General features: G+C 30.6%; 1 long non-coding RNA gene across 1 annotated transcript; it reads right to left on the bottom strand.

Moving 5' to 3' along the window:
- Positions 1-435: 435 nt before the first annotated feature.
- On the bottom strand, positions 436-3,688 carry LOC145568849 (uncharacterized). Its single transcript, XR_014095983.1, has 3 exons — positions 3,449-3,688; positions 1,788-1,872; positions 436-1,081 (listed from the first exon to the last, which is right to left on the bottom strand). It is a non-coding gene; the product is annotated as an uncharacterized LOC145568849 (long non-coding RNA).
- Positions 3,689-11,499: the final 7,811 nt, after the last annotated feature.

Raw genomic sequence — 11,499 nt, 5'->3', positions numbered from 1 at the left:
TAGCTAGCTGCCTAACACAAAACGTGCTAGTGATTTTGCCAGCCTTCAGCATAGTCAACATACTTCCAAGTAATCAAGGAGACATAAGCCTAACAATTAACAGATTACAAATATAGTCGCGTGCTATACAATTCAAGCCATGAATCACACCACAACTGTTGAATTTGGGATGGACCAATCCAAAGCGATCACCTACATGGTTCAATGGTTCAACTAATTAGCCCACGGTTCATAATTTATCATAACATGAGCATTTTTAGTCGGTCACAAGACTCATAATTTATATACACATGCAATTGGTACATATATGTCATATATATGAAAAAATTATACCAATTCGGGTTGGGAATAGGGTTGATGAAAAAGTAGTGTGTGTTCAAACCACAAAACCTGTGAGTACAGTTTGAAAAATTCTCGATCTGAAGAGTTCCATACTTGGTAGAAAACACACTAAATAAACCAACTGTTATGAATTATAATCACAACAGTCCAATGAAATCACATATAATATACAATTAGTCCGACCAACCTATTTATAAATGCAAACATGCAGCAGTGGTTTCTTAGACTAAGAGTATGAGCTAATCCAAGGCTAGGTCACAAAACAACCATGAAGATTTAATATCATATTATATAATCAGTCTAGTACTTTAACATCGATGCCATTATCAATGAGAGATTGCACTACTGCTCTAATTTTCCCTTCGAATTTGTCTATTGCCCTTGGGGTGTAAAAAGTTGTGTAAACATCTGCTTCTCTTGCTCTGTCGGCCAGAATCCTACCAACAGCCAAACAAGCTGGTATATAACATCGGGGCTTGAGAGCAGCTTTAATATCCTCGAAACTGGTACCAGTGCTTACATGTCACTCTATGATGAGTGAGAGAGGCCTGGACAAATCGCTTTGAGATTAACACATCCAGAGTAAAAAGGTTCCGTGAAAGTAATTGTCCGCTTCTTAAATGATATGTGCTTTGTGGATTCATTAATTTCTTCTCCTCCTTCTGGTACATAGATGGCCATATATTATTATCATCCAGGTAATGTTCCACCCAAAGAAGTTCCTTGGAGAATAGTTGGACTGCAGTGGAGGTCATGTCAAACAGAAATTAATTATCAAGGATCAAGTATACTGAGATCTTGACCTAGTGTGCATATTTATCAACATATATGAAATGCCAAAAATTAAAAGAGCACATTAATGTTCTTATTTTGGATGATTAGTTAAGCTATTGGACTCTGAGCCACTCATAATGAAAGGAGAAGGCATGCAGCCAATTGACATTGAACAGCAAAATATACTTTTGACTCACAGGCTTAAGATAAAGATACAACCAAGAAATAAGGATAGTAATATAAGCCCATCACATTAAATTAAAGCAAACAAATAACAGAATAGTATATCAAGTTGAAAACTGGAAAATAGAGTCTGTCAAGGGTTCAAAAATGCCTCTCAGCTTAACTCATCAACTCACTTGGGTCTATAGTTCAGGACAACATAAGTATCACATTTCACGATGGTTGCCTACGAAGCTGAGAAGACAATACAAAAATGATGAGAGAAATGTACCTTAGCTAGTAAAATGAAAACACAAATAAAGTAAACAATATGTGCATGGAGTTGTTCAAAGATGGTGGTTGCAGGTATGGCTAAAAAAGCTACTCAATTATCCTCAATCATAATTGTTTTTGAGCTCAAACCCCAAAATTTAACTATAATTGCATGCAAATTAAGGGCAAATCAATTTCACCATTAGAGTAAACTAAACCTGCTCATCAACACCAACCTGTATCCCAACTATTCATCTCACTTTCTTCTTCCTCATTTTCTTTATGTGTTTCACCTCTATCCCCACTTCTTCCATGCTTCATCTAGCAAGAGTTGTTGAGAAATAAGCTGAATGTAAATGAAAACAAAATAATCCATGTATTGTATATGGGTAAGTAGTAGCTTCCTTTAAGTCAATAGTTGTTTGTCTTATTACATGCAACCAAGAGCACGGTACAGATCGAGTGTACAGGCACATCACAGAGGTAGATGACTCCTGTAGGTTAATATATTTAATAATTTACAATCATAAGTTAAGTGTACTTTGAAATTGGTTAGATGTGCTAGTCATATTGCTTAATCAAGAACCTAAATTTTATTGAGGTTGGGTGTAGAATTTGTAAGTTTTATCCACTGAAAATTCATCAAAATTAATGCTCTAACAACCTTATCTAAAAGAGAGGAATAACCTAATGATTTGTTCAAGAAATAACATGCATTATTAGATTTTATCAAGAAAACATTATAATGATTTGTATTACTTTAGTATAATCAAACGCCCTCAAAAGAACAACATCATCTTTGATTCAAATCAGTGCCAAAATGACCAAGGCAAAATTCACTCGCTTTAGCTAGAATCTTTATCAAGCCCAAATATGGTGCAAAATTTGATCACAAAAATAAAGATCTAACGTTTATGAAATAACAGTATAAGATCACGAAAACAAATAAATCAATAAGCGAGGAGGAAAATCTTAAAGCCACCCTCTATCACCCCAAAATTCAAACCATCACCATCACCATCACCATCACCCTCAGCTCTAATATAACAATAGCCAACAACAAATCAATTGATGTTGGGCAACATCTCCTTGAGATTGTCGGCAAAAATTCCTACAAAGATGCAAAGTGATGTTCCCTATCTTTTTAATGCTTGGTTTCCATGTGTAAATTAATTTCAGTAAGTAGTCAATTGTTGTGTCAAGACCCTTTTCGCCCATAGCTATCATGGCAATGCTAAGAACAACTACTTTATTGTTACAGTCATCATACAGGGTATTTCATGTTAATTTGACTATTGAGTAGAAGCAATAGAAGGAGAAATAATACAAATTAAAGTCATTACCCGACCTTTTCTTGATTTCAATAGCTTATACACAAGACAACCCACTTAGCTAAACCTAAAAAAAATGTCAATTAATAAAGCTTACTTTAATTGGCCAATATTAAACTAAGAAAATTAATAATACTTATTCCAGAATTAAAATCGCAACATAACACTACCAAATCACAATAATTAAATTAATCCAAAACAAGAATAACATCTCAACTAAAATCAAACATAAAAGAAAAAAATAAAAGCAGAGAAATTAGAAGGAAAAAAAATCAATTTTTTAGACTTATAGAAAATAAATCAAAATCAAAGTGAGATGTCCGAAAACAATCAATGAAGGAACGAAAAACAAATAATTATAAGCAAAGATGAAATTGGTAACAATCACTTTATAAGGTCAAAATCAAATTGAGAGGTCCAAAATCAAATTCATCAATGAGATGTCCGAAATCAAATTCAGCAAACAGAGAAATTTGTCCGAAATTAAATTGTTACCATTGATGAACACAAGATTGATCAAAAGTAAGCAAAAACAATCAATGAAAAGGCCAAAAAAGAAAGATTACCTCTTGGTTGCTCTTGAAGAACAGCTCGCGCAGCCAGCTTTATTAGCTCTCAAAATATGGAGAAGGAGATGAGAGTGCAGAGTGGAAAAGATGGAAGAAGAAGAGTGAGGAGAGAGATTGAATGAGATTCTTCCAAAGCAAAATGAAAGGTTCGTTTGGTTGACAAAGGAAATAACTTCCCATAGGAATTGACAAATTATGGGAATTAACATCCCACATTAGAAATTCCATGAATTGTTGAAAGTTGTTTGTTATTCATTAGGAATTTGCAAATCATGGAATTTTCAAGTTACCAAGGGGACACTTGGTAATTTAATTCCCATATTTTGTGGGACAATTTTATGTTTTGTGGTCAACCAAACAAAACCCCAATATTTAAATTCCCATAATTTTTTATTTCCCCCATTTCTTTTGTGCAACCAAACGACATCTTAGAGGAAAACCGGGAAGGGCAACATAAACCATCATTTCACTAAAGGCAGGGACAATATATAGCATCATTGTACTATTCATTTGAACAGTAGCTTATAGATACTGTTTATTTGAACAGTGCTGGGAACTAGACTTTTATAGAAGGGTTATACTTGTAGATTATAGATACTTAAATTTCAAATTATAAAGAAAAAAAATTATACATGCATATTTTTTGGAAAATTGGAATATTAGTGAAATAGTTGACCAAAATTTTACAAAAAACCAAAAATATAAAAAAATTGCTGACATCACATATATGTTAGGCGGGAAAATTTTCTTCCACAATTTGACATGTGTATTCTTGGGGAAAAAGATGATATTAACGATTGTTATTTTAGTAATAACTAGTTCAAAACCCGTGCCATGCACGGTTTTACAGTAGTGGCAATATTCGTTTATTAGAAAAGTTACATACTAAACATAATAAGTGGAAGTAAAAAAAACTTAGAAAAAAAATATTAATGTGAATATATCATAAGATGAATCTCAATAAATATACTAAAATAATATAAAATGAAATACAAAAATAAAAATATCATAATAATTGATTGATCCTTAATTTATTAGTCACACTATCAATGGGTGTCATGTAGTTGGCCGGGTACTTAATAGCTGATATCCCTACAAAAAAAAAAAAAAAAAAAAAAAAATTGAAATAAATAAATAAAAAGGATATATATAAAAAAAAAAAGAGAGTTCATATTACAATAATATTTTGTTGTAAGTTATGAGAAGTAATGTACTTGTTATGCCAAACTTTGAAATACTTCTTTGAATACTACATTATTTGTAGTACTGTAAATCCGACCTTCTTTATCACATATCAAAATTTTCAAACCACTTCTCCTTGTAACCCTTGATATTGCTACATAAAGCCTACCATGACTAAAAACTGGTCTCAGAAGATATAAGCCTACATTTAAAAGAGACTGACCTTGGGCTTTGTTAATAGTCATTGCAAAACATACCACCAATGGATATTGCCTTCGTTGAAATTTGAATGGCAATGTTATGTCAGATGGACTTAAGATCATGCGAGGAATAAAAAAAAATACTACGGAGTACTTGAACTTAGAATTAGATTTACAGAAAACTTGGGATAATATAATATGATATGATATGGTTGCACAAAGGTTTGCAACTACGTAGCTTCATTCTAATATCTCAACGTTAATTAAAGTGAATTGGAATGCCAAAAATTTATATATAATAAGGTTAAGATCATTATATTAAATTAAAATTAACATTAATTATACCGATCGATGCGATTTTGTCATGCTTTCCCAAATGATTAATACCTCTTTAGGTGATATTTTAAATGCTTATTCAACGCCCTGGGGGTGTTCGTTAGCATTATCCTTATAATTTGTAAAGCTATCCAAACATAGTGGCTTTTGAACCTTATAATTTGTAAAGCTATCCAAATATAGTGGCTTTTGAACTTATTTATATGACTTAGTAAAATCAGTAAAGAAATTTAATAAGCATAGTAGTAGTATGATGACAAAACAACATTCTAATAAATTTTATTCCATAAAAAAAAAAGAACATCCTGTTAAAACTTCAAAGCAAAACGAACTGGTTATTTTTATTCAAAATAAATAAATAAAACAAAAACACCCTAATATTATTGATAGAATATTACCTATTCTACTAAGATAATGCCAATAACTCTCGATCATGACATATTTGACGAACTAAATCTCAATCTTCATATTCTTCTCTTTTCACCACAACCATCCTTCTCCTTTTGTTTGTAGACAATTCAGCTGAAGCGAGATGATCTTCCACATTTGTATTCCCTACATCCCGGAACACCCTTTTCTGAATTGGAGTTGTACAATTGTTCGAACAAATTTCAGAGTAGTCATCATTATCATTCTTGCTTCGTTTAAGCTACAAAACAATAAAATTAAAGGAAAATATTATTAGTTGATTATTTATATCTATTCACGTGACTTGAACAACCTTTTAAAAAATTAAGAAAGTATAAGGAATTCCTATTAATAAATACATCTATTATCAATGAAGTTGCTTTTACCTTTGAACTTTTTCCGATATTTTTCATAGTTCCTATAGATTTGGAACTTTCACCTATTTCCTGATGATCCTATAGAATATTAAAAAATAAATAAGCATTAAATTATATTATCAAATTAAAGATACATTATAGTGAAAAAAAATATAGCATACATCAAATGTATTAGTTGAACCAATAAATGACTTAATCAACTTTTCATTCGCAGTCAATTTGGTTACTGTGTAAACTGGCCATTGTTGCTGCAAGTTATACTCGGAAACCTTGACTTTGAACAAAAACTTCTTGCCCACCATTATATTCAACTCATCGGGGATACAATCATCATTTCCATCCTAGACAATACTTCTTGTTAGTAACACATGGTGTATACGAAATAATATTGATTTTGTTAAATATATTAATTATGAAAGTACCTTTGCCTGGCGCTCTCGTATAGATTCAGCTGATTTCCCTACAATTTTGTGTAACCTCACGATCAAACATAATGAATGATGCATTTCCCGTCTCGTCAACAACTCTAATTTGCAATTTATATTTCACTTTGACATCTTCCACATATGCATTGCACTTGTCACACCATGTCTTCGTCTTCCCCTCATCTGTGACTTCCTTAATCTTTTTTAAATCCTTCTTGCATGCTTTGTACCACCATCAACATATGGACTCAATACAATCAATAGTTGCTAATGTAACACAAGTAGTTACCTAAAAAGAAATAAATTTATGCAATTGCATAAGCATAGGCACACATATACTTGATTATACTAACTTCATAATTCAATTAAAATTAATAAAAATATATATACATATATATAATATACTTGCCTCCTGTGATTCTCGAATTTCATCAACATGTTTTCTATCAATTAATCAAAGAAAGTCCTCCTCAATTGTGTGTGATGAAAAGCTTGCAAAAGAAGATGTTTCTCCTCGATTGCCTCTTCTATATGGTACATGAATTTAAATCAAAATTACAAAATTTCTGTTGTTAAAAATTAGAGTTGCAAAATAAAAGTTTGTGGTGAATAAATAACTCACTTTATCTTTTTTTTTTATAAAAAAAATAAATAAATAAATTCATGAACTTCTCCAATGTTTGCATTAATAAGAAGTTTAGTTGCAAAAAGTGTGCTTTGAACACCAATGGCTCCTACAAAATTATCAAAGAAATATTAAATACTTCGTATATAATATTTAAAAAAATCATGTTCTATAGGAAATAATGAATGGAAAAAACCATGTTATATAAAGTTAATGAACAAAATTATGACCTTGCCAAGTCTTCATTTTTGCAAATTGCAATACAACAATAATTGGTTGGCCTTCGTGGTTTTCATCATATCAGCATATTCATCCCACAGAGTACAGTCCAAACTTTTTTTTACTACAAAGTAACATTATATTTAGCATGCATGTAGATTAATTAGTTATAAACCATTAATTTTAATATGTATACAATAGCAGATACTTACTCTAAATCCTCTAGATTAATTACAATTTTCCTCCTCTTCTTTCCATTGCTTTTCCACGTTTCAAAAGTAGACACTTTTGTCACTTCTCTGATAACATCTGAAAGTAAATTACCCAATACACATGAGTACTATTGTTTGTTTAAGTATTAATAACTAAATATGTAATACTACTATAAGAATAATTCATACCTATTAAATATTTATCATCCAAATGATTTGAAATGATATCAACAAAGGACACAAAATTGTACACACCAACATTAAAATCTATGTCATTCAATTCCTCAAGAATAGTAGTGTAAATAAAATTAATTTTGTACGCATGTTGAGTTGGCCTATATTCTCCATTTGCTTGGCCTACCCAAAATCTTGAGATTGAATATATTCTTCCTTCATGAAGAGCACATCCAAACTTCTGTAGCAAAGTTTTTTTTCACAGTAGCTTGTATTTTATCACCCTATAAAATCAACCAAATAAAAAGGATTTTCAATTAATTAGTTTAAGAAATATTGCAAAATTGAATAAAAATAAATGATATAACCTTTAATTTAAATAATTTATGTATTACCTTTACATCCATGACAACCAATTCAACACTATAATGATCTTGTGGTTTCTAGAAATCGGGAGTAGTCCAAAGACGAATCACTTTTACTCTAATACTCCATGTTTCTTTCGCTGGGTTAATTTCTCGAACGAAATCATTTATTTGTGCCATTTGAGATGAGATGGAAGAAAAGAGTTGAATATTTTTGTGAAAAATATGTATGATTGATATGAACGTAAATATGATTTTATGAAGAGTAAATGTATAAAGTCATATATTACGTAATTTTTCAAAGTGTAAAAAACTTTTTTTTAATCTGAGCTGATAATTTACATAAGATTATCTCAAACAAAAAGTTTTATTTTTATCTCAAATAAAAAGTTTTATTTTTATTAATTATTTAAGAGATAATTATCCAACATTCATATTTAAATTCAATTTTACGTAATATTATCACCTTTCATATCCAACTTTCATAGTTAAATGCAACTTTGCGTAAGATAAATATCCAACTTTCATATTTAAATTAAAAAATAACTAACTATTTTAGAAGATAACCAAGAAAAAAAAAACTGTAAAAAAAAAAAAAACAAAAAAGAAAAAACAAAAAAGAAAAAAAAAACTTTGGGCAGGAAAATATTTAATGAGAACATGACACGTGTTATTAGTAGATAAGCACGGTGATTACTTTAGTATAGGAGTATTGATTATTTACATAGATATTTTACTGGCTTAGTGGTTTGTGGATTTAGATTTATTCCTCATTTAAATTTAAATTAGTTTGTGATAATATACATTTTTTTTTATTTTTTATGAGATGATATGATAAGTATAATCATGAAATAAAAAGAATCCTAATTTTTAAAGCAGTTTATAGTCAACAAGTTGATTTTACACCAATTTTATACATAGAAAAATCGATTCCCAATAATTTTAACATGTAATCTATTATTGATGTTTTTTATATGAAAAATCATAAACTGTGATTTAGAAAAAAATTGTTATAATAATTGTTGACACTTGATTGTGTCTCCCCAAAAACCAAACCCTGTGATGAATATCTTTCACGTCATTGATTATCGAACAAAGCAAAATGTGAAAGAGTCTCGTGATTCCTCTATTTTTAATGAAAATACTTCTTTCTGTTTTTGAAAATCTTTCTTTTCGTACCCTATTTATAAAAAACGTCCAATCCAGTTTAGTTGTCCATGATATGGGTCCAATAATTGTGTAGTTGGATAGGGCTTTAAAAGAGCTTTCCAGCGATATATTATAAGCCCAATTCCGAGTTATAACGAGGAAGTTATGGTCACAATACTAAACTGAGCGTAAAACGAGTTTTATGTGCGACCCAATGATCATGTGGAGGGTCCATTAATCTTAATTATATTTCTAAACCAATTAGGATTAATTAGAAGCTTCCATAAGTTTCTAAAAGATCTTAATTATCCTTTTTAAAAAGATACGATCAAAGAATTTGAAATTGAATAAAACCCCTCTTTCTGAAAGTCCTAATTCTATTCGAAATGAAAGAAATTCAAAGATGATCAGATATTATTTTAGTGCCTCATAATTTTTATCCAAATATTAGATGGTTGCATAGCCCTTGAAATTATCTTTCCAATGATATATTATAATATTAATTCCGAGCTATAACAAAAAAGATATGAAAGAAATATGAAACTCTATCCAAAATTGACACCCTTCCACTATTTCCGCAATATAATTTATTCTACAAAATATTTTAATTGGATTCTAATTGGTATGGAATTAGACTTCAAGAGATTTTCAACAACATATTGTATGACTTATTTCATCTTCTAGATCAAAAGATATGATAAAAACAAAATCCGCAAAAACACTGTTTTTATCGCGCCACGATACTTTTTATCTTGCCGAGTCAAAAGGAATTTTATTCCGATTCGAATTCTAACTCTTTTCTATCATTTCCTGATGTTTTCTCTATAAATAGGATTGTATTTCCCCGTTTTCAAGCGTCAACAATCATCTATTCTATTCTCTCTCTTTAAGCTAAAGCTTATTCTTCAATCTCTCTTGATTTCTAAGCCTAGCCTTTTCAAAACACCATTCGTCCATCACGAGACTTAGACACACCTAGGCAAGCTCGAAGTTGCCTTCGCCCTAAACGTGAAAGGTTGATAATTTCTAAGGGTTTGGTCCCAAATCCCTATTTCAATTATTTCAATTAATCGTTTGATTTAATATTTTCATTGAAGTTACTAACGTGTGTACTGTTTTGATAGAAAGAAATACGAGGCAACAAAGTGAGTAATTTCATTGTTATATTATTCCTTTGCCTAGATTATTTTAATTCCTAGTATCATGTTAGGATGTCTTATGATTCCTAGTATCATGTTTAGGGTATTAACTAATATTTCTAATATCATGTATGTTTCTAGTATCATGATTAGGTTGCTTCCTATTTTCTTCTATCATGTTAGTATCATGTTAGGGCTAAAGCTTTGATCTTTATTGTTTAGTGACATGCTAGGATTTGTTATTAATCTTGTTTGTATCATGCCTAGGATCTTGCTATCATATTATGCTTTGATGAGATTGAATATTATGATGATGATGATTTGTTGTATCAATATTTATATGTTGCTTGATATTATTGTTATTGCTTGATCACGCCCTCTCTTGCAAGATTAAAGGGAATTTATACTTGAAATCACGCTTAATAAGATAATTAATAATTTTATTTAGGCTAATATGATTTTAATTCAAGTGATCGCCAATAATAGATTTATTTGTGCATTAATATTCAACCAACATAGATTAAACAGGTCTAGGATTAATATATAGATTGTACGTTAGTCAGAAAGCGCACATGAATATGAGAAGAATAAAGTAGAGGCCTATTTTTAGGGTAGGTTCAATCTTTTTTAGGTTGGATTTGTAACTTTATCCCCGAATATCCAGTCATGGTTCAGGATCACTATGGAGTTAGCGATCTCGTGGATCGTGAAGGGGTGTAACCTTCACCCTGCACTACAAAAATAAGTCATTTTAGCTACGAAAATTCAGCAACAGAATTATTTCCGTTTCTAATGTAGCGACAGAAAATAAAAATCCTTCGCTAAATCAAGTCACCCACGGAAAATTAATTTCCGTAGATAAGTCTAGCGACAAATTCAAATTTTCCGTCGCTAAAGCAGCGACAGATTTATACTATCTGTCGCTTAAATCAAATTTCTTTTTTTTATTTACAAAAGTCAGCAATTTTTGGAAACATTGGCGCTGAACTTTTTAATAACCCCGCCTTAAAATTTTCGCCTCACCTTCTTTTTCTCTGTAAACCTAAAAACTCACCCCAAAAACTCTTCACTCCAAAATTTTCCATCTTTGCTGTGGTTTGTGGTCGGCAACGGCGACGACGACGACAGTGAAGTTCTCGGCTGTGGTTTGTGGTTGAAGACATCTCTGCTTGAAGGTAAGTCTTAAGCTTGTTTAAAGTATACATGTAATTTTGTTCTAGAGTTTTATTTAATTTGA

Source organism: Chenopodium album, chromosome 11 (assembly GCF_948465745.1).
Source record: "Chenopodium album chromosome 11, dcCheAlbu1.1, whole genome shotgun sequence".
NCBI classification, from domain to species: Eukaryota; Viridiplantae; Streptophyta; class Magnoliopsida; order Caryophyllales; family Amaranthaceae; genus Chenopodium; species Chenopodium album.
This window is presented reverse-complemented; position numbering and strand designations above follow the sequence as displayed.